The sequence below is a fragment of the Lynx canadensis genome, chromosome A1 (assembly GCF_007474595.2).
Source record: "Lynx canadensis isolate LIC74 chromosome A1, mLynCan4.pri.v2, whole genome shotgun sequence".
In the NCBI taxonomy this organism is placed as follows: Eukaryota; Metazoa; Chordata; class Mammalia; order Carnivora; family Felidae; genus Lynx; species Lynx canadensis.
In genome coordinates, this window is record NC_044303.2 from 88,766,056 (window position 1) to 88,789,497 (window position 23,442).

Consider the following 23,442-nt stretch of genomic DNA (forward strand, 5'->3'; position numbering starts at 1 on the left):
AAAAATTATATGCCAACAAACTGGACAACCTGGAAGAAATGGACAAATTCCTAATCACCCACACACTTCCAAAACTCAAACAGGAAGATATAGAAAACTTGAACACACCCATAACCAGTGAAGAAATTTAATCAATTTATCAAAAATCTCCCAATTGTGGGGGCGCCTGGGTTGCTCAGTCGGTTAAGTGTCCAACTCCGGCTCAGGTCATGATCTTGCGGTCTGTGAGTTGAAGCCCCACGTCAGGCTCTGTGCTGACAGCTCAGAGCCTAGAGCCTGCTTCGGATTATGTGTCTCCCTCTCTCTCTGTCCCTCCTCCACTCATGCTATATCTCTCTCTCTCAAAAATAAACATTAAAAATATTTTTAAAAATCTCCCAACAAATAAGAGTACAGGACCAGATGTCTTCCCTAGGGAATTCTACCAGATATTTACAGCAAAGATAATATCTATCCTTCTCAAACTGTTCCAAAAAATTGAAAGGAAGGAAAACTTCCAGACTCATCCTATGATGTCAGCATTACTTTGATTCCTAAACCAGAGACTCAGCAAAAAAATAGAACTACATAGAACTACAGGCCAATATTCCTGATGTATATGGATGCAAAAATTCTCAACACGACACTAGCAAATCGAATTCAACAGCATATAAAAAGGATTATTCAACATGATCAAGTGGGATTCATTCCTGGGCTGAAGGGCTGGTTCAACATTCACAAATTAATCAATTTGATACATTACATTAATAAAAAAAAGGACCATACGATACTCTCAATTGATGCAGAAAAGCATTTGACAAAATTCAGTATTCTTTCTTAATAAAAATCCTCGAGAAAGTCGGGATAGAAGGAGCGTACTTAAACATCAGGAAAGCCATTCATGAAAAGACCACAGCCAATATCATCCTCAATGGGGAAAAACTGAGAGCTTTCCCCTGAGATAAGGAGCACAACAGCGATGTCCACTCTCACTGCTGTTGTTTAACAGAGTGCTGGAAGAGTGCAATCAGACAACAAAAGGAAATCAAAGGCATCCAAATTGGCAAAGATGAAGTCAAGCTTTCACTTTTTGCAGATGACATGATATTATACATGGAAAACCCGAAAGACTCCACCAAATTCTGCTAGAACAGATACATGAATTCAGCAAAGTTGCAGGATACAAAATTAATGTACAGAAACCAGTTGCATTCTTATACACTAATAATGAAGAAACATAAAGACAAATAAAGAAACTGATCCCATTCCCAATTACACCAAGAATCATAAAATACCTAGGAATATACTTAACCAAAGATGTAAAAGATCTGTACAATGAAAACTATAGAGAGCTTATGAAGGAAAATGAAGAAGATACAAAAAAGTGGAAAAACACTCAGGGCTCATGGATTGGTAGAATAAATATTGTTAAACTGTCAAGACTACCCAAAGCTATCTACACATTCCATGCAATCCCAATCAAAATTGCACCTGCCTTCTTCTCGAAGCTAGAACAAGAAATCCTACAATTTGTAAGGAACCACAAAGACCCTGAATAACCAAAGTAATATTGAAGAAGAAGTGCAAAGTGGGAGGTATCACAATCCCAGACTTTAGCTTCAACTGCAGAGCTGTCATCAAGGCAGCATGGTATTGGCACAAAAACAGACACATAGACCAATGGAATAGAATAGAGACTCCAGAATTGGACCCACAAAAGTAAGGCCAACTAATCTTTGACAAAGCAGGAAAGAACATCCAATGGAAAAAAGACAGTCTCTTTAGCAAATGGTGCTAGGAGAACTGGACAACAACGTGCAGAAGAATGAAACTAGACCACTTTCTCACACCATACACAAAAATAAACTCAAAATTGAAAAAGGACCTGAATGTGAGACAGGAAACCATCAAAACCCTAGAGGAGAAAGCAGGAAAAAAACCTCACTGACCTCAGTCACAGCAATTTCTTACTCAACACCTCTCCAAAGCCAAGGGAATTAAAAGCAAAAGTGAACTACGGGGACCTCATGAAGATAAAAAGCTTCTGCACTGCAAAGGAAACAACCAACAAAACTAAAAGGCAACCAACGGAATGGGAAAAATATTTGCAAATGACATATCTGACAAAGGGCTAGTATCCAAAATCTATAAAGAACTTACCAAACTCCACACTGAAAAACAAATAATCCAGTGAAGAAATGGGCAGAAAACATGAATAGACACTTCCCTAAAGAAGACATCCAGATGACCAACAGGCTCATGAAAAGATGCTCAACGTCACTCCTCAGCAGGGAAATACAAATCAAAACCACACTCAGATGTCACCTCATGCCAGTCAGAGTGGCTAAAATGAACAAATCAGGAGACTATAGATGCTGGAGAGGATGTGGAGAAACGGGAACCCTCTTGCACTGTTGGTGGGAATGCAAACTGGTGCAGCCACTCTGGAAAACAGTGTGGAGGTTCCTCAATGCATAGGGGCACTTGTACCCCAATGTTTATAGCAGCACTTTCAACAATAGTCAAATTATGGACAGAGCCTAAGTGTCCATCAACTGATGAATGGATAAAGAAATTGTGGTTTATATACACAATGGAATACTACACGGCAATGAGAAAGAATGAAATATGGCCTTTTGTAGCAACGTGGATGGAACTGGAGAGTGTTATGCTAAGTGAAATAAGTCATACAGAGAAAGACAGATACCATATGTTTCCACTCCTAAGTGGATCCTGAGAAACTTAACAGAAGACCATGGGGGAGGGGAAGGAAATAAAAAGTTAGGGAGGGAGAGAGTCAAGCCAAAAGAGACTGACTCTTCAAAACTTAGAGTAAACTGAGGGTTGAAGGAAAGTAGGAGGGAGGGTGGATAATGGGAATTGAGGAGGTCACCTCTTAGGAGGACCACTGGGTGTTGTATGGAAACCAATTTGACAATAAATTTCATATTAAGAAAAATGAGAATGTTGCCTTGGAGGTGAGTCTTTAGAGAAGACAGGGTGGAAACTCCACCCCAGGCAGGTGTGGTCAGGAAGGCAGTATTCCTCTCCTCCAGCTCCCAGTCCAGGGATATGACATCTCACTGGCGGGGGCAGGTCATCACCATATTTCATCTCCTCCAACTCGGCATTTTAATTTAGTTAAAACATTTTTTTGAATTCAGTTTTGTGAGACAGAGAGAGAGAGATACAGAGACATAGCATGAGCAGGGGAGGGGAAGACAGAGAGGGAGACACAGAACATGAAGCATGTTCCAGGCTCTGAGCTCTGAGCTGTCAGTGCAGAACCCAGCAGGGGGCTCGAACCCACCGAACACGAGATGATGACCTGAGCTGAAGTCGAATGCTTAACTCACTGAGCCACCCAGGCACCCCCAACTCTGTGCTTTAGTGGTTAAATTGCCACTGAGTATGGCTTCCATCTAGTCCCTACTCAAAAAGTGAAGGCTCTAACCCAGATGTGGCAGGCTGAGACTACTGGGACCACATCTGCCTAGCCCCAGCCCCCTCATAGGGCCCATCACCTGTGTCAGAGGTTCAGAGATTTGGGGCAGGGGGAGAAGATTTCTGTAAGAACAGAGAGCTCCTAAAAGGCACTGACTTTATTTGAAACTGTGGTGAAATTCAATTTTAAGGGCCCTCTCAAAAACAACAGAGACCTTGAGGATGAGCATTTAAGAGAAGGCTGATAGCTCTATGACAGCATTAAGGTAAACCACAGGTCAGTTTACTACAGAGAACCATGGAAGAGCCCTCTGGGTAGAAACAAGCCTCAAAGGCTGGCCTCAAAAGCTACCCCTGAAAAGGGGCCCAAATTTAATTGGAACCTATTGTAGAGCAATTGATGTCCCAGGGCATTGTTGGAAACAACAGAGTAACCAGACTGCAGTTAGCTGATCTGAACTGTTGAGTATGACACCAAAAGAACAAATAGCAACAGAGAGACCAGGGAAAAAGAGAGTGATAGAGAGCCCTGCTAAAACTGCTATCATCCCATGCTCAAGGCTGTGCTCCCTGATGAGTGACATCACTGACTACACACCACAGGGAAAATAGACTTCACTCAAATAGCCTAAGTCACTAAAGACATAAACAAGCAAAGAATGAAAATGAATGTTGGAAAGGGAAGAAAAGGATCAGTACCCAGCACTGTACAATATATTACCTAAACTGTCCAGCTTTTAACAAAGCTATAATACATGCAAAGAAATAGGAAAGTATAACCCATCACAGGAAAGAAAAAAATAAGCAGACAATATAAGCTGAGTGGGCCCAGATGTCATACTCAACAGACAAAGATGTCAAAGGAGCCATTATATATATATATATTCAAAGAACTAAAGGAAACCATGCATAAAGACCATACTTTCTCATCAAGTAGACAATATCAATAACAAAATTTTTAAGAACCAGGAAGAAATTCTGGAACGAAAAAGTACAGTAACTGAATTAAAAAAAAAAATCAGTAAGTGGCTCAACAGTAGGTTTAAACTGGCAGAAGAAAGAATCAGTGAACTTTAAGATAGACATTATGCAATCTAAAAAACAGAAAAATAATTTCTTTAAATGAAAAGAGCCTCAGAAAGGAGTGGGTTACCATGAAAGACACCAACATACGCATAATGAGAGTTCCAGAAAGAGAGGAAAACAGAAAAGAGCAGAGAAAACTTTTAGAATATCTAAGGGCTAAAAGTTCCCAAATTTGATGAAAACCATTAATCTAAAAATCCATGAAGCTCAATGAATTCCCTCTAAACTAACCATAAGGAGACCCACTCTCAAACACATTTTAGTAAAGATGGTGAAAAACAAATACAAAAGAAAATTTTGGAAGCACCAAGTGAAAAATGACTAATTGTATATAAAGGAACCCCAATAAGATTAACAAAACATCTGATTGCTCATCAGAAACAATAGAGGCCAAAATGTAGTGGGATGATACGTTGCAAATACCGAGAGATGACAAAACTGTCAACCAAGAATCTTATATTTAGCCAACTTGTCTTTCAAAAAATAAAAAGCAAAACATAGAGGCATTTTTAGATAAACAAAAACTTAGATAATCTGTTGCTAGCAGATCCACCTTATGAGCAATACTGAAGGAAGTTCTTAAGCTGAAAGCAAGTGACTCAGACAGTGACTTAAATTCATCAGAGAGCACCAGGAAAGGTAATTATATAATTATAAAAGACAGCTTAAAATGCATGTTTTCTTTCTTTTCTTAACCCATTTAAAAAACAATTGTATGAAAACAATGTGTACATAAATGTATTGTTGGATTTACAACAGATATAAATGAAATATATTTGAAAATAATAGCAGAAAGGAAGTAGGTGGGAGCAAAACTGAAAAGGAGTAAGGAAGTGATACCAGACTAACTCAACAACAGGAACAAATGAAAAGGACCAGTAATCTAAATAAGGTTAAGATAACAAACTATGTAATTATATATTTACTCCCCTTTCTCTTTAACTTCTCTCATAGACATAAAATTATATAAAGTTATAGCAGTGTACTATTGGGACTGTAATATATATCAATGTGATGGGTGCACAAAAATATGTGATATAATAGCACAGAGGTACTAGAGCTATGGAGGAATAGTATTTGTATATTTCCCTGGAAATACATTATCATAAAACTGAAGTATTTTCTGATAACTGAAGAAGTGTATGGTAAATCCTAGAGAAACCATTAGGAAAATAACTAAAAATTCTATTGTGAAAAAAATCATTAAAAGAATTAAAATGTTTCACCAGAAAATAGTCAGTAATGTAAATAAAGCCATAAAAGAGAAAAAGAAACAAAAGACAGGAGACCCAGAAAGCAAAAAGTTAAATAGCAGACATAAATCCACTGTGTCAATAATCACAGTACATGTGAATGGATTAAACAATCCAGTCAGAAATTCAGAGACTCTCACACTGGATTAAAACAAGACCCACACATATGCTCTCCAAGGAGATATCAGATATAAATATGTTGCAAGTAAAGGATTGAAAAAAATACATCGTGCAGACAAAATCCACATGAAAGCTAGAGTACTTATGCTATCAGAAGAAGCAAACACGAAGACAAAAACTATTATGGAAATAAATGGGGGCTTTTATAATAATGAAAATATTAATAAAAAAGTATGAGGTGTCGCCTAAAGCTCTCTTTCAATGCTTTCCTTTAAATGGCAAAAAATATAAATGAGTTAAACTTTCAACTCGAAAAGTTACCAAAAAAGCACATAGGAGAACACAGAAGGAAATAAATATGATAAAAGCAGAAAAAATAAGACAAAATAGCAATGGGATGGGTAAAGTAATTTGAGAGGAGTACAGGGATAAACAAGAACTTTTCACAAATTTAATCAAGTTAACAGAGCAAGAAAAAATGAAAAGTATAAGGAGATATTATAGCAATCAAAGGGAGACTCTTAAAAACTGAGAACAAACTGAGGGTTGATGGGGGTGGGAGGGAGGGAGGGTGAGTGATGGGTATCGAGGAGGGCACCTTTTGGGATGAGCACTGGTGTTGTATGGAAACCAATTTGACAATAAACTTCATATATTGAAAAAAACAAAGGGAGAATCAAAAAAGGAACCAATTATAAGAAACTATTGATACAACTCTATGCCAATGTATTGTAAATGTATGCAACAAGGGACAACATTTCCAATAAACTAGACCACTAACCACAGAAGAAACTAAATAAGCAATTTTACGTCATACCTCCATAAAAGCTCTAAGCCTAGAATGTTCTACAGTCTCTTAAATATAAGATTCCCAAGTTACGTAATTTATTCCAGAACACACACACACACACGCGCGCGCGCGCGTGCGCGCGTGAAAAAATTAGGGAAATATTTGAAAGCTAGAACCCTTCCGGGTCTGGGACTCCCACCATGGGAGAGGGCCACCAGGCTGGCCACCCCAACTGGATCGCTGGGCCCCTGATCACTCTTCCACACTGGACCACATCATGTAGCAAGCCCTGTCCTGACCAAGTGCATCTCTGACTTCCTGGAGCCCTGGTGCCCCCACATGCCCTTGTCCATACCCCTTACCAGATCCAAGGAGGATGTTGACTACAGCCTTGAGAATGTCAGCCTTCAAGGTCAACTCTGTAAACTTCAGGTCTTTGAGTGGAGTCACCTTGGGAGGCAGAGAAGGAGACGGGGTCAGGAAGGATTGGGAAGTGGGGCTCTGCCTTCCTCTCCCAGCAGCAGAGGTAGCAAGCAGGGAGAAACAGTCATGGCAAGAGGACCCTCCAGGGAAAGCCCGATCATAGCAGGTACTACCCCAGGCAGCTTCCCCACAGCTCCAGTGGAAAGTGGGGAGTAAGGCCTGCTCCCTCCTGTGTCTTCTAGTGACTTCTCCTGGCAGGCTCCAGCCTTTTAGCCAGGCTTGGCCCCTCCCTGAATGTTCATACCTTCTTCATTCAGGGAGTGGAGCGATCCAGGACTGCCAGGAAGCAACTCAGTGCCAGGCAGTGCCCAGTGCTCCCTGGTGGGTGAGAGATTCTAATTACCACCTCGTGGCTGGAGGCCGTTGCCCTCCCTCCCAGCCCTGTGAGCAGTGGCTCCTCTTCTAACCCAGGTAATTTTCCTTGTAAGGTTGGCGTTTGTGGCCCCCACCACCACTTGGTCTTAGGCTGAGCCACAAAATCTGTGGGCTGCTGGCCCTGGGAGGGCACAGGCCCTGCTTACCAGGCCTTCTAGGGACAATTCCGGCTATGTGCCCACAGCAAACCTCAATAATACGAGAGGTTATGGGTCATCTCAGGGGTGTTGTGCCATGCTCAAATAAGCAATGTATCGTCAACGTTTTAATTTTCATTAATTGTTATGGTACTAAAAGGCTGCCGCAGGGTTGGGATACTGTAAATGCTAGCTGTCGCTCTTGCTGGGTTGTAAATTATAAGTTTCTTTGGAGGCCAAGTTGCCCCAAGCAGCAAGGAGACCTCCTGGGCACGCTTGTCCAGAGCACACATGTGAATGGGAGCATCTTGCCTTCAGCTCCCTAAACACCCCTGGGGGCAGGCAGGGGACAGGCTGTTACTTTCAGTATACAGGTGAAGAAGCTGAGGCTCATGCAGGGGGTGTCCTCATCCTCAGGGGACCCCGCTCAGGTCCTTCTAGCCTGCCTGAGTGACCCTGACATCTACCTGTGCAGCTTCTGTGTGAGGGGCTGGGCACGGGGGGGGGGGGGGAGGGTTGCAGGTGCACAAATTCCACCACTCCCTTTGCTCCCTCCAGGACTTTCAGGCTCTGAAGCCAAATAAGGCACCAAAGCTTTCTCAGAGCATGGGGCCTGGACAAGGGATACCAAACAGGGTTTCTGCTCCCCCAAATCCAGAGGGCTGGTGTCTGTGGGAAAATCCCTAACTCTTCTCACCAAGTAGCTGCAGGTACACACATGGCTAACCTGACTCAGCCACCCCATGGTCGAATGAACAGACATTGCCTACAGCCCACATTGACCCCTGCTGCGTGCTGCCTCTGCCGCTGTGAGCAGAGCCCATGGAAGGCCAGCCCTCATCAGCAGTACCCTTCCTCTCTTGAGGAGATACCAGTCCTGGGCGGGCAAAGGGCCAAACGGGGCACCTGTCTCCTCCTCTAAACTCCAATGGCCCTGCCTGGAACACACCAGACCCACCTGGGCAGGCTTGATCACCAGTGTGTTCCCAGCAGCCAGGCAGGCAGCCATCTTCCAGGAAAGCATCATCAGGGGGTAGGTCCAGGGGATGATGACAGACCCTGTGGTGCAAAGAAGTGGGTCTTCGTCTCTCCACTCAGTCTGGGTGCCAGACTGCACCTGCCAACTGCTTCCTCTCCCCAAGCCTGACACCCATTCCACTCCAAGCATCGTGATATGGTGCCCAAGGTCCCCCTGAGACAGCTCACCCCTGCCCTTCCAGTCCCTGATGAGGCAGTATGTCAAGCGTGGCAATAGCCCCTCTTCCTGGCAGGGCACAATGCCAGGGAACATGGTTTCTCATCAGAACTGTCAGACCTGTCTAAGGACAGTCCAGTAGGGCATGACACCAGGCAGTGAAGAGTGACAGCAGGCCAGGGGCAGGGAGAAGGCCAGGGATCACCCAGGTGGGCAGAGAGAGTATGGTAGAGAGTTGGGATCACATGGTTGGGCCAGAAGGAAAGCCAGTGAGGGTCCTCTTGGGTGTGAGGCCAGGGCGCAGTCCCATGGAGAGAAGGAATCAGTCACATGGGGAGGCCTAATAAGGCTTGTCTGCTTTGCATTAAGAGATGGTACCCAGCATCAGTGTGCCCCTTTGTCCCAGAGGAAGCCTCTGGCTGAGCAGTGTCTCCATCAAAGGGAGACCCCTAATGGTAGTGGGGGGCCTAATGATGACACATGTGGTCCCAGCAGGCATGAGGCCCTGCTTTGCCCTGACTCCTGTAAAACACAGGGCAGAGTCTTCGTCCATGTCAGACAATTAATAAGCCGGTCCACACAGAGTTGCTCAGGCTACCTAACTTGTTTTCTTCACCATATTCATGATCATCATCACCACAGAATGTTTCCCTAAAGAGGACTTAGCTGAACCCAGGAAAGGGGAAGAGCGTGTGTGAAGGCTGAGGTCAGGATAATCTGGGGACCAGCACACCATCTGGGAACAACAGGGTGCACTCAGGGGTTTGGAGAGCCACTCCCCACCCCATGTACACCCAGCAGACCCAACAGGACGAGAAGGTGGAGGGAGCACGGTGAGTGTATCCAGGGAAGAGGGGGAGGTCATCAGGGTTGTGGGGCTCCATAGGAGAAAAGACGTCAGGAAGTCCCAGTGTCACGGCTGAACTGTACTCCCCACAATTCACAGTTGAAATCCTAACTCCAGAACATCCTTATTCGGAAACTGGGCCATCCCAGATGTAATTAGGTAAGATGAGGTCATACTGAAATAGGGTGTGTACCTAACCCAAAAGGACTGATGTCCTTCAAAAAACAGAGCCATGTGAACAGACAGACATGCGCAAGGAGGACACCAAGTGAACATGAGGGCAGAGATCGGGGAACACCCAAGATTGCCGGTAAGCCACCAGAAGCTGGGGGAGATGCCTGGAGCAGATTCTCCCTCATACCCTCAGAAGAAACCAACACTCTGACAACTGAATCTGGAACTTCCAGCCCCAGAATGCTGAGGCAACAAATGTGTGCTGCTTGAGTCTCTTAGTTTCAGTACTTTGTTATGGCAGCTCTAGCAGACGCATAAACCCACCCATATAGGGACAACTTTCCCAGTCCCTCAACTCCCTGGGAGGCTCTGCATTAGTGTCCTCCTCAGTCTGATGGGGACAGACTCCTTGGGAAGCATCTGGAAGAGCAGTGACCATGCAGATTCCTGTGACTGGCAGCCAGGTGGGCCCTGGTCTCCCTGCCCAGCCCTTCTCAAGGCCTGTGCCCAAGGAAGGGGCTCCAAGCACATGGGCTATGGGCTATGCAGGGCTCTCACTCTACACTCTGACACCTTGGCAGGGGAGTTCCTTGTTGTGGGGGCCTGTCCTGGGGCACGGTCTACATATTGTGTCCTCTGGGGGACAGGCTGGCTGGGAACCCCTGCCCTGGAGTCAGTGCGACTTCCCTCCCAGGCTGCCCCTTCTCTGGGGGCTACAGGACAGGGTTTTCCTATATCCACAGCCCACTCTCCCAACAGGAGCTGCCCTCAACAGCAGCCCTGTCCTTCAGGACCCGGTGTGTTCCTCTGTACTCATTTCTATCAATGCCAATGACATCTGAACACATTCTCCTTCTGACATCCCCCCCTCACATTCCCAAAGAAGCTGAGTGCCCTTGACCACCATCCACAGGGATGTGAGGTCCCTGGTGGTGGATCCAAGAGGCCCCACGTTGTAAGGGGCACAGGGTAGGTGGGAATGCCTGCTGGGTGCTGACCACACTGGACCTCTGGTACACATTTGGTGATTTTAGAAGGCATTCGTCAGTGTGCTTCCCTCACACAAGTTTCTCCTGGAGCTGTTCCCTGTGGTCCCCATAGCTCTGTCCCACGCCTTCACACAGCCACATGCCAAGCCCTGGTTAGGGGGCCACAGAGCTCAGCATGGGTTGTGCAGGGTTTTGCTGTCAAGGCCCCAGCACAGCTGCTCTGAGTGCTCTTGGGCTTATCTCCTTGAGCACCTGTGCCAGTGAGCCACCATAGTTGTGCTTGTGGCAGGGTACATTTGGAGGCTGAACAGTCACTGCCAAGTTGCCTTTCACAAAGGTGGACCCTCTGCCTCCCGACCTCCCACAGGCAGTGTGAGGAGGCTTCTCTCTCCCTAGGCCTTGGGACCATCTGATGGTGAGGCACGGCCCCTCACGTCTGGGTGTACATCATTTCCTCAGTTCCTAGTCCTTTCTACGTTGACTGGACAGGTGTTTGTCTCCTGTTGAGCACTAGTTCCTATCCTTTGTCTATTTCTCTATTATTTTTACCCTGCTCCTTGGTGCCCTGTAGTTCTTAATTTTCTGCATATTCATTATTATAATCTTTGCAGGTAAAAATTTTCAGGTGTACCCCCTGTTTCCCACTATGACACTGATGATACACGGCTATTGTGGGGATTTAATAAAATTATACTTATAAGGTCATTGAAACAGTGCTTGGCACAGAGCAGGTACTTTAAATGTGAAAGCTGTTTTATTTGCTAGAATATAAGTCCCCTGAGGGCAGGCATTGCCATCCATTTTATCATTGTTGTATATCCCGCACCTGAAATGGATGGCATGTAGTAATTGGTGAATAAATAGCGTTTGATAGATGTGTAAAAAGGGGATGAGCACTTACACTATGAGTCACGCGAAAAGTGCATATTGTGTCACGAGTTTTCACCCTGCACTGTGACTCACCCAGCAGGCTCCTTCCTGGTCAAGGTAGGTTGCGGCTTGCTCTGGCCTGGTTGATGGAGTTGGTGGAGCCCTGGAAGAAGCAAGGGGAGTCACTGGTAGGGGACTCCATTGTTTCCTTCCCCCTTCCCCCTGGGCAGCCAGACTGTGCTTGGGCTCAGAAAGGAACAGGATCTTATCTGCACCCTGAAACCCCCATGACCAAGACAGGTAGAAGACCCAAACCTTCCAGACTGGGAATGACAGGGGCATCTGAGGACTTCGGGTACAGATGGAGCAGGCAGCCATCAGGGGCAAGGTGCCTCCTGTACCTAGCCTGGCTGAATCCTCAGACAAGAAGCTGGTCCAGGTACAGGTAAGCCCTCTGGCTTTGAAACTGGGGCAGACAAGGGAGGAGGTGGGGAGCCACATTATCTCTGGAGGCTGTGCCGGTCCAGGAGGCTCCAGGTGGGCCGGCTCTAGCCAATAGTGATGCAGCAGAAGGAGGAGCAGAAGGTGGGCTTGCCATCACACCTGCACCTCTCAGCCCCATGGAGAGCATAAGAGGCGTGGAGCCCATTTCTGGCAGAGACCCCAATGAACCTGTTGGTGATGGGTATCTCTAGAGAAGGGTTGACCCATCCCTGCCTCTGGTGGGCAAACCTCTGGAAATGGCTCCCAAGGTCACATCCTGATCCCTGGGATGCAGGAGGTGGTGAGCTACCCCTTCTGCAAAGATGCAGAATGGCACAGTTGACCTTAGGATAGGGAGACGATGCAAATGACCCCAGCATGACCTCGGGAGCCTCCATAAAGGCAGAGTTTTCCCCAGTTTAAGAGAATCTGAAGGATGCCAAGCCTGAGAAAGGCAAGGGGAGTGGGGTACCAGAGGGAAGCCAGACTGCATTAGCCTCAGCCAGCAACCAGCAAGGACCTGGACCTTCAGTCCTACAACAACAGGAGCTGAGTTCTGCCAACACCTGAACAGGCCTGCAGGCAGGGTTTCCCCAGAGCTCCATATAAAGGCCAGCCTGGCTACACCTTGACACTGACCTTGTGAAATCCTGGCATGGAACCCAGCCAAGCCTGCCTGAACTTCCATCTGCAGAAAGGTGAGCTGATGGTTGTTTTAAACCAATAAACTGGGGTCATTTCTTATGCAGCGTGTAGGCTAACACCCTGCCCTAGAGTTTCCTGCTGAGCCGAGCTTGCCTGTGTGAGCTCTCGCTTGGTGGGCAAGAGCCTCAGCCCCAGCTGAATTTTGTCACACCAGCCAGCAAAGCAGTCGAAGATCTGGATGGACATGCCCACATGAGTCTTCAGAGCCAGTGTGAAGGCAGTGCCTGCATCCAGAGCCTTGATGGTGGCCAGTTCTTCCTGATGCTGTTCCATGAGGTCCGCTAACCTGGCCAAGGGGTATGGGAGGGGAAGGAGATGGGCTCAGGTTGGGACCAGCCTTGCCTGTTCTTTCAGGGCCCTACTTCAATGAACAAGGGGCTCTGGCCTGTACAGCCAGCTCTGCCACACTCAGAGGTGCTGACCTCAGTTTCCTGATCTATGAAATGGGACAGTAAGGTTTACGTTGCTGGATGGGCATGAGGATGATGCCATTCTGTCCATATCTGCTCTCTTCTCTTTTACTTTATCCCTTTGTAAAACATGGATGCATTTACTACTTTATAATAACACACATGATTCTGCAAAGCAGTCCTTCTGCCTCTGTAATTAGGAGGTCACCATCCAAAAAGGCCACCTTCTCTGTCTATGGACAGCAGTGACCAGGGGAAAGCATGTCCAGCTACATGCTTGACCAGCTTCAAGCACCAGCAGATCCAGTGAAATGTGCCCCAAGGATGTCATCCGTGGCGAGGGAGAGGGGGATGATGGGAGAGATTCAAGGGAAGGTTCATCTACACAGCCCTCCTGAAGTGTGAGCTCTCTGAAATCCAGTTGCCCTCCTGTGATTCTGGTGGGTGTGCTGCTGTGGGCAGCCTGGGAATTAGGACTGTGCCCCCTTCTTTGATATAAAAGAGCCCAAAGAGCAGAGTGCCCAGGGTACAGGGTGTCCAGAGGAAGGTGGAGGCCACAGACCCAGAGTGGCTCTCAAACTTGTACATGGGGGAGCTCTGGCCCAGAGATAAGTCTGGGACGAAAGACTGCTGACCAGCTCCTCTCTGCATTCAGCCATGGCATGGCCTAAACACCCCAAGTACACACTCACACTCCCTGGGAAGCCAACCCGAATTCCTGCCCTCTCTACACCAATCACATATCCCTCCAGTGTCCTGATAGCATCCTCTACCTTTCTTCAAACCTTGCATGACTGTTACAGATATTCACTTAGTTGAGTATTCCAGTACTATTTGCCTCTCCCTGAGGCCTGGGACAGGATTTGGTCTGCTGCCTACTGGACCTCCTACACCCACTGGGCACACAGTCAGTATGTAGCATAAGACTTGTGAGTGAAACTGTGGGTGGAACAGACACAAGCAATCTAGTGGCATAGCCACACGGTTACCTCAGACACAGTGACACACCCAGGTAATTTTCTAGTTAAGAATAGCAAAGGTGTAAGCCACTTTTTTAGAAGCATTATAGACCGAATAACGAAAACGCCATGTTGTGGCATTTCAAAGACTAGGGTTGTATCAACTAGAAAAACAGATGTGTCACAGGTATAAATCTGTATTATAAACAAGCCAAAGTTGGTCTTTGTGTATTGGCCTCTAGTTGTTCAAGTCTTGACTGCAGGGTGAGACCTGTCAGCTTAAAAGCTTGCTGGATACACATTTATGTCTCCAATTATTTTAAATGTAGCCCAAACAAGCAGAATTTAGCTATTTAAAGTCGTCTTGCATTGCATCCCCCACTTGACAGCTATTATCAATGGAGAGACCGACTATTTACTTACAGCTGCAGCTGCTGCCTTCCCAGCCCTCTGATCCAAAGATCCCTGCTCTGCTGCTGAACAACATTGCCAGGACTTGGGAGCACCCCCTCTCTGATCACGCAACCTCCGAAAGTTCCTTTACACCCTTCCCATTCTGAGTAGAGACCACCACACTACAGTCTCTGGAGGGTCTCCCACTATGGGGGTGTTGCCTCCTGAAGCCTGTTTTCTACTTCTCATAGTCCTATCTTTTCCCTCGATCAGCCCCAAATCCCTCTAATTCTGCCAGACAATGTCACCTGCATGTGATGTGGCCATGTCATAAAGCCCTGAAGTAACTATCACCTGAACACGCCATTTGGGAGGCTCAGGAAGGAGAACTGAGTGGGATTGTTCATTGTCAACTTTTTTGAGGTGTACCTCTGCCTCCTGCATCCTGTCCCCAGAAAGCACCAGGAAGGAAGGCAGTGAAGCAACCACCTTCATCCCAGAGGTCCTCAGGACAGCCATGAGGAAGGGCAAGTGTGGGGTGCCACACAGGCTCAGCCTCACTCCCAAGCAGCCTGGGCCACCACCAGATTCTTGTCTGTGGACCTAAGGAAGTGTCTGAACAAAAGGTGAAAGTTTCCTACAGACTCCGCCACCAACTCTTGGTGGCCCCACTCTGGCAGCTGTGGACACTGGTCTCTAGGTTTCCCGAGAGGTTCTATCTTCTCCCTCAGTGGTTCTTGGGGCCTGTCTAGTGACTTTCTCTAACACTCTTTTCTGGATCTTTCTTCCTAGTGTCTCCCACAATTGCGTAATGTCTCAACCCTATAATGTATTCTGTATTCTATAACACGTATCCGTGGTGGTCCTAGTTTCCTTATTGAACAAGGGGCTGCTCCCTCCTGAGCCAGCAATGGGCGAACCTCCACCATGGGGACTGGGAGGGTTGCATGAGGCAGGACCAGGTTCCTAGGAGCTCTTTGCGATGTCTGTCAAAGCTGTCCAGGTCTCTACTTAGAGCTGTGCAGGAACTCAACCCTTCACTATCATGTTGCTGGTGGTGTTATTATGACACATGCCACTAGATGCCAGCAGAACTGCTCAAGGGACACACTCTTGGGTCTGCAAACATCTACCTCTGGAGTCCCTGCTTCAGGGCCAGAAGGCTACTCTCAGCATCACCAGCCTGGGCTTGCATGCTTCAGTTTTGCCTACTCTGGGAGCACTAGGTCACTAGGCAATGGCTTCCTAAAATTGATAGGCTCTTCAAGGGATCTTGAAACTAACTTGAGTTAGAGCAGGCTGGGTGCACCCTTGCCTGCCCCAACCTGTACCATCTCTATTCCATTTTGAAAATAGACAGGCCCCTCTCTATGGTTTCCTGTGCTGGAGGCTGTCCTGGTGTTTCTGGTCTCTGAATAGGAAAAAAAAAAAATGACATTCTGACTGCAAGGCCAAGATGGGGCCTCTCTCCCACCAGATGACAAGTACATTTGGAACACATCATGACCAGCCTCTCTGCCTGATAGCTTCCCCAGGACCCAGAGCATAAAAGTCAGGTTCCTGAAACTGGCTTGTTCACTAGACTTTTCGACACTGCTTAGTTCATCTGCGCAGCACCCTCCCTTCTGAAAACATCACACCACTTCCTTGGGTGGGGGCAACTGCTCCTCCCCCACTGGGACCACCTAGTTCTAGGGGAATAGTATCTCTCCTCCAGGCCGCACTCCCAAACCATAGTCATAAGTGGATCAACTCTACATCCTTCCTTAATAGTTCTGATGGAGCTAAGGGGAGAGAGACCCTTCTTCCCTGGTTTTAGAAAACAAGGAAAATGTAAGATTCCAGCAGTCGGGGAGATCTGAGCAAGGACCAGCGGGAAGAACAGACCCCGTGCTTCTGTCACTGGCTTCTATATAAAATAGCCCTCATCTCTCCTCTGGTCCAGTCCACTCAGGGAAGTGGTGAACATGTCTGAGACTGCCCAGGACTATCTGTTACCTTTGCCAGTTTACTGCTCCCATGTAATTAGCATCTCCACTTTTGTGCCTCCTCATCATTAATCACACTGTTCCCTCCACTGAGGACTATTCCCTTAAGGCTACTTGTGTCTTGTGAAATCCCTTCTGCGTCTCACGTCACTTCCTCTGAGAAGCCTTTTCTGAGTCTCAGACCTTGGTTACACAACCTGTCTCAGACCCCAACTTACTCCTGGCAGAACCCAAGCATGCAGTTCCAACCTAAACAAAAGGCGGGGTAGCTGACAGGAGGTTGTGGGGCTCTCACATGTACAGGAGCCGGCCTCAATCCTGTGAACTGATCTTTCCCCACAATCCAATCTCAAAAGCATCCTTAGTGGCAGCCACTGTCTTGTCAACATCGCTGACCTGGGCCAGGGACACCTAGCAGATGACCCGTGGTAGAACAGCGCCACAAAGCCCTCCCTGGACTCTGTGTACACAGATGCCTCAAGTTGCTGCTCCCTGGCCAACTTGGTGGGCTCAGTGGGGACAACAGGTGAACGGGAGGGCCCCGGAAGGGTGTGCACAATGAGGAAAGGCAGGGACCTTCAAAGAGGCTGGTTCGCATTTCTCCATTCCAGGACCCCTCTTTTCACTTGCCCGCTGAGCCCAAAAAGGGAAACAGACTCAGGCTGCAGCTTTGAGGCTGAGGATTAGCTTAAATTGTCAAGCCAAGAGCAGAAGATGGTTCATTTGGTAAGTCCTAGGAAGAAAGTCTATTTCTTAAGTGAAATAGTCTACATGTTGAAGGTGACAGGGCCATTCCTGTCCCGTATCCTTGCTCTGTGTCTAAGAGTACCCACGTGCACTACAATGCAGGCTCCCATACCTACCGACACCTGGGCTTGGCCAAAGGAAAGTCAGGAGGAGAGAGAAGTGGGAGGTGCAAGGCCAGGACCCTGCTGGATACCATAAGCATGGTACACCCTCCCTGCCCAAGGGCCCAGCACCCAGGCAAACCTGTCCAGAAGGCTTTCCTTCTGGGATTCCCCAAACAGGCCCCTCAAGGTAGTAATAGCTCATGTTTCTGCCTGAGGGCACTGCATCCCTTGTCTGTGTCCCCACATCCAGTCTACCCCTTTGTCAATTATTTTCTTGATACTCCCTTCAATTGACCCAGTTGAGTGTGCTACATGCTTTACAGAGTCCCTCAGGGATGCTATAGGTAGGGCAGAATGGAGACTAAGTATGCACCTGTAAGAGTAAGTGTTGTTCCAGGTGTGTGTGTGTGTGTGTGTGTACGTGCGTGAGAATACAATATGTGCATACTAGGTCATGACATAAAAGGGTCGAGGTCAAGAAAGTCTGACAAACATAGGAATCAAGGAAGAATTCCCAACAGTGGAGTGTCACATATTCAAGAAGGTAAGACCCATGCTGAGGTTATTGTTGACATGTGGAGGGGGAGGGAATGGCTTCATTTCTTCCATGGGGGATGTTAGCTCTGGTCCTAGTCTCTGAAGCAGGCTCCAGACCTTAGGAATCCTCCTGCCTCCCTGATCCAGCTCCCCTCTGGGCCATTCCTGCAGGGAGGACTGGAGACTTACTGCAACCATTCTGTGTGCAAGTAGAGGCCCCCTAAGCCAGGATCCCCAGACACCAGGTGAAGGAGTAGATGAGAGAGGAGGCCTTGGAGGGGGAAGGTGGAGGGAGAGCAGGAGGGAGTGCAGGAAGTGCACTCACACTTCCAGCTGTTGAGTTGACAGTCTCATAGGTCTTGGCACCCTCAGCATCCACAAACACACCCCCAATGAAGAGCTGTGGGCATTTGGATGGTCAGCTTGTTCACCGCCCTTTCCACCTGGGAAGAGAATTTTTGCACGGATTCACTGCAGTGTGGAGTCTTCACAAGGTGCATTAGTGACAGATAATGAACCCACAGAGAGACACAGAAAACACAGACAGATAGATAACCACTCATACACATGCGTGCGCACGCACACACACACATGCACGCACACAAGCAGAGCCAAGGGGCCAGGGTTCAAGGCCCCTTGGCCTTCTCAGGTCTCTTCAGCCAAATCCAGTCCTGCTGCCCTCCTTAGCCCAAGGAGCTGTTATGTGGGCAGTGGTGGCAGCTGAGCAATAAGAAGCGATGATGAGCATGGAATCTGTGATCAGGCTGCTTGGGTTGCAACCCCTGTCCTGCCACTTACCCGCTGTGTGATCTCAGACTGGTTGCTAGGCCTCTGCAAGTAGGAAGTGCCAGTTGGCAGACACTTGTGAGTCACCAGACATGACACCGACCCCATTGCTCACTTCCCTGTAGACCTGAAATCCCAGATTGAATGGCATCCTTGAAACACCATTCTTCTCCTGAAATCTGTTCATCAGTCATCTGACCACAATCCTAAGGCCAACCTTGTATCCATCCTGGCCACCTACACTTTCTTCATCAGCTTTTGATCCAAACAGACTATCCAAAAGTTAATTCTTTTGGCAGCTTGTGACTACCAAGACACCTCAGAATGATTTTTCAAGAGTTTCTTTTAAAAATATGCCTGCAGGGGTGCTAGGGTGATCTCAAGATTCGTGAGTTCAAGCCCTGCATTGGGCTCTCCGTGGTCAACACAGGGTCTACTTCAGATACTCTGCCACCTGTCTCTTTGTCTCTCCCCACATACTCTCTCTCTCTCTCAAAATTGAATATAATATTTAAAAATTAAAAATAAGTTTGCAATTACACCATCGCACTTCCAAATATGCAAGTTTAATGTATAAGATCACTTGTTTCCCTTATTAAGAAAATGTTCTCAATTCCTCATTCTCTGTCTCTTTCTCTCCATCTCTTTCCATCTAGCTCCCTCCCTCCCTTTCTATTTTCTTCTGACATTTCAACAAAAGGAATTTATTTTTTTTTTATGAAATTTATTGACAAATTGGTTTCCATACAACACCCAGTGCTCATCCCAAAAGGTGCCCTCCTCAATACCCATCACCCACCCTCCCCTCCCTCCCACCCCCATCAACCCTCAGTTTGTTCTCAGTTTTTAACAGTCTCTTATGCTTTGGCTCTCTCCCACTCTAACCTCTTTTTTTTTTTCCTTCCCCTCCCCCATGGGTTCCTGTTAAGTTTCTCAGGATCCACATAAGAGTGAAACCATATGGTATCTGTCTTTCTCTGTATGGCTTATTTCACTTAGCATTACACTCTCCAGTTCCATCCACGTTGCTACAAAGGGCCATATTTCATTTTTTCTCATTGCCACATAGTATTCCATTGTGTATATAAACCACAATTTCTTTATCCATTCATCAGTTGATGGACATTTAGGCTCTTTCCATAATTTGGCTATTGTTGAGAGTGCTGCTATGAACATTGGGGTACAAGTGCCCCTATGCATCAGTACTCCTGTATCCCTTGGATAAATTCCTAGCAGTGCTATTGCTGGGTCATAGGGTAGGTCTATTTTTAATTTTCTGAGGAACCTCCACACTGCTTTCCAGAGCGGCTGCACCAATTTGCATTCCCACCAACAGTGCAAGAGGGTTCCCGTTTCTCCACATCCTCTCCAGCATCTATAGTCTCCTGATTTGTTCATTTTGGCCACTCTGACTGGCGTGAGGTGATACCTGAGTGTGGTTTTGATTTGTATTTCCCTGATAAGGAGCGACGCTGAACATCTTTTCATGTGCCTGTTGGCCATCTGGATGTCTTCTTTAGAGAAGTGTCTATTCATGTTTTCTGCCCATTTCTTCACTGGGTTATTTGTTTTTCGGGTGTGGAGTTTGGTGAGCTCTTTATAGATTTTAGATACTAGCCCTTTGTCCGATATGTCATTTGCAAATATCTTTTCCCATTCCGTTGGTTGCCTTTTAGTTTTGTTGGTTGTTTCCTTTGCTGTGCAGAAGCTTTTTATCTTCATAAGGTCCCAGTAATTCACTTTTGCTTTTAATTCCCTTGCCTTTGGGGATGTGTCGAGTAAGAGATTGCTACGGCTGAGGTCAGAGAGGTCTTTTCCTGCTTTCTCCTCTAAGGTTTTGATGGTTTCCTGTCTCACATTTAGGTCCTTTATCCATTTTGAGTTTATTTTTGTAAATGGTGTGAGAAAGTGGTCTAGTTTCAACCTTCTGCATGTTGCTGTCCAGTTCTCCCAGCACCATTTGTTAAAGAGGCTGTCTTTTTTCCATTGGATGTTCTTTCCTGCTTTGTCAAAGATGAGTTGGCCATACGTTTGTGGGTCTAGTTCTGGGGTTTCTATTCTATTCCATTGGTCTGTGTGTCTGTTTTTGTGCCAATACCATGCTGTCTTGATGATGACAGCTTTGTAGTAGAGGCTAAAGTCTGGGATTGTGATGCCTCCTGCTTTGGTCTTCTTCTTCAAAATTCCTTTGGCTATTCGGGGCCTTTTGTGGTTCCATATGAATTTTAGGATTGCTTGTTCTAATTTCGAGAAGAATGCTGGTGCAATTTTGATTGGGATTGCATTGAATGTGTAGATAGCTTTGGGTAGTATTGACATTTTGACAATATTTATTTTTCCAATCCATGAGCAGGGAATGTCTTTCCATTTCTTTAAATCTTCTTCAATTACCTTCATAAGCTTTCTATAGTTTTCAGCATACAGATCCTTTACATCTTTGGTTAGATTTATTCCTAGGTATTTTATGCTTCTTGGTGCAATTTTGAATGGGATCATTTTCTTTATTTGTCTTTCTGTTGCTTCATTGTTAGTGTATAAGAATGCATCTGATTTCTGGACATTGATTTTGTATCCTGCAACTTTGCTGAATTCATGTATCAGTTCTAGCAGACTTTTGGTGGAGTGTATCGGATTTTCCATGTATAATATCATGTCATCTGCAAAAAGCGAAAGCTTGACTTCATCTTTGCCAATTTTGATGCCTTTGATTTCCTTTTGTTGTCTGATTGCTGATGCTAGAACTTCCAGCACTATGTTAAACAACAGCGGTGACAACAAAAGGAATTTAATGCATGCAGTTGGTTGCACAGGTGATGAAAGAGCTGAGAGGCTATGAGTCAAACCAGAGATTGATAACAGCAGGAAGCCCCTGCCATCACTAGACTAGAAGGACAAATGGAGGAAGTGGTGGTCCCAGAACTAGGGTTTAGGGTCTCCCAGCAAAACTAGAATCCTGGAAGGGTGATCTGGCAGGGGCCAAAGCCACAGCAGTGAGGAGGCAACCACTGGGAAAAAACACCATAGGACATAGGGGGTGGGAAGTACTCTGTAAATGCCACTTCTTAATATCCTACTCTCATATCTTTGGGGGTCATAATTTGTCCCATAGACAACAATTTCCTCTGTTGCATTTACCTAACTGTGCTGGCAGCCGCAGGCTATCAGGGCTACCAGGGAGAGTTTGGGACACTGAAGGTGGGCTCTTGAGTGCTCTGGCTTCTGGGATGCCCAGGTTTTCCCCATGTGTCATTGAGATCCACAGATATCAATGTGTTTGAGAGGTCTGCAGGGCCAAGCCCACGTGGAGGGACCCAGGACTCACATAGTCAATGATGCACTTTGTCTCTTTGACGTCCCCTTGTAGCTTCCTCACTAATAGTTGGATGAAGTCCTCAAAGGTGGTGGCCACGTAAACATCCTCATTTTCTAATTCCAGTCCATCACACATCTCCTTCATTTCCTCAACCAGTCTGGAGAAAAGAAGATGGAAAAGTGGGTGCATGGAAAGGGGCTTGGCAGAACTGCATCATTCTAGTGGCAGAGGTTATGGTGCCAAACATTTACCCAGAAGGAAACTTGATCTCAACAACCAAACTTGGGTTTTAATCTAGAACTGGGGTTAAGAGCCCAGTTCATGGATTCACAAGGCCCTAGTTTCAAGCTATGGCTCCACCACTTACTAATACATGACCTTCTGCAAGTAGAAACCTCTAGTTTCTTCACCTGAAACTGCAATAATAACTTCTCTACTGTTTTCCTATAAGTAAATGAGATAATCTACATGTTGATAATAATCAATAGGAGATTAAGAATATTCACTGAAAGGTATGTTAAAAGAATGAAAAGGTTGGCACTCCTCAGCGGCTCAGGTGGTTAAGAGTCCAACTCTTGATTTAGGCTCAGGTCTTGACCCCAGGGTCATGGCATAGAGCCCCACACTGAGTTCTGCACTGAGCGTGGAGCCTGCTTAAGATTCTCTGTCTGTTTCTCCGCCTCTGCCACTCTCCCCCAATCTCTCATTCTCTCACTCTCTAAAAAATAATAATGATGAAAAGAATAGAAAGGCAAACCACAGATTGGGGCAAAATATTTCCAAATAAAATATCTGATAAAGGACTTTCACTCAGAATATATAAAGATGTCTCAACTTTCAATACTAAGAAAAAACCAAACAATCCAAGTAAAAATGGACAAAAGATTGAACAGATCCTTCACCAAAGAAGAAATACAGATGGAAAAAGCATATGAAAAGATGTTCAACATCACAAGTTATTAGGGAAATGCAAATTAAAATGACAATGAGATATGTCTACACACTTGCCAGAATTTCTATGATTAAAGTCTGACCATATGTATCAGTGGTAAAGATACAGAGCAACTGAGCTCTCATATACTGCTGGTGGGATTGCGTAAAATGGTACTTTGGAAACCATGCTGGAGATCAGTTTGGCAGTTTCTTAAAAATTAAACATGTACTTCCCATTTCACTCCCACATATTTACTCAAGAGAAATAAAAACCTACATACAGAAAGAAAATGGTAGAGTAGAAAGCTCCAAAGATCCATTCCTCCATGTAAACAGCTATTG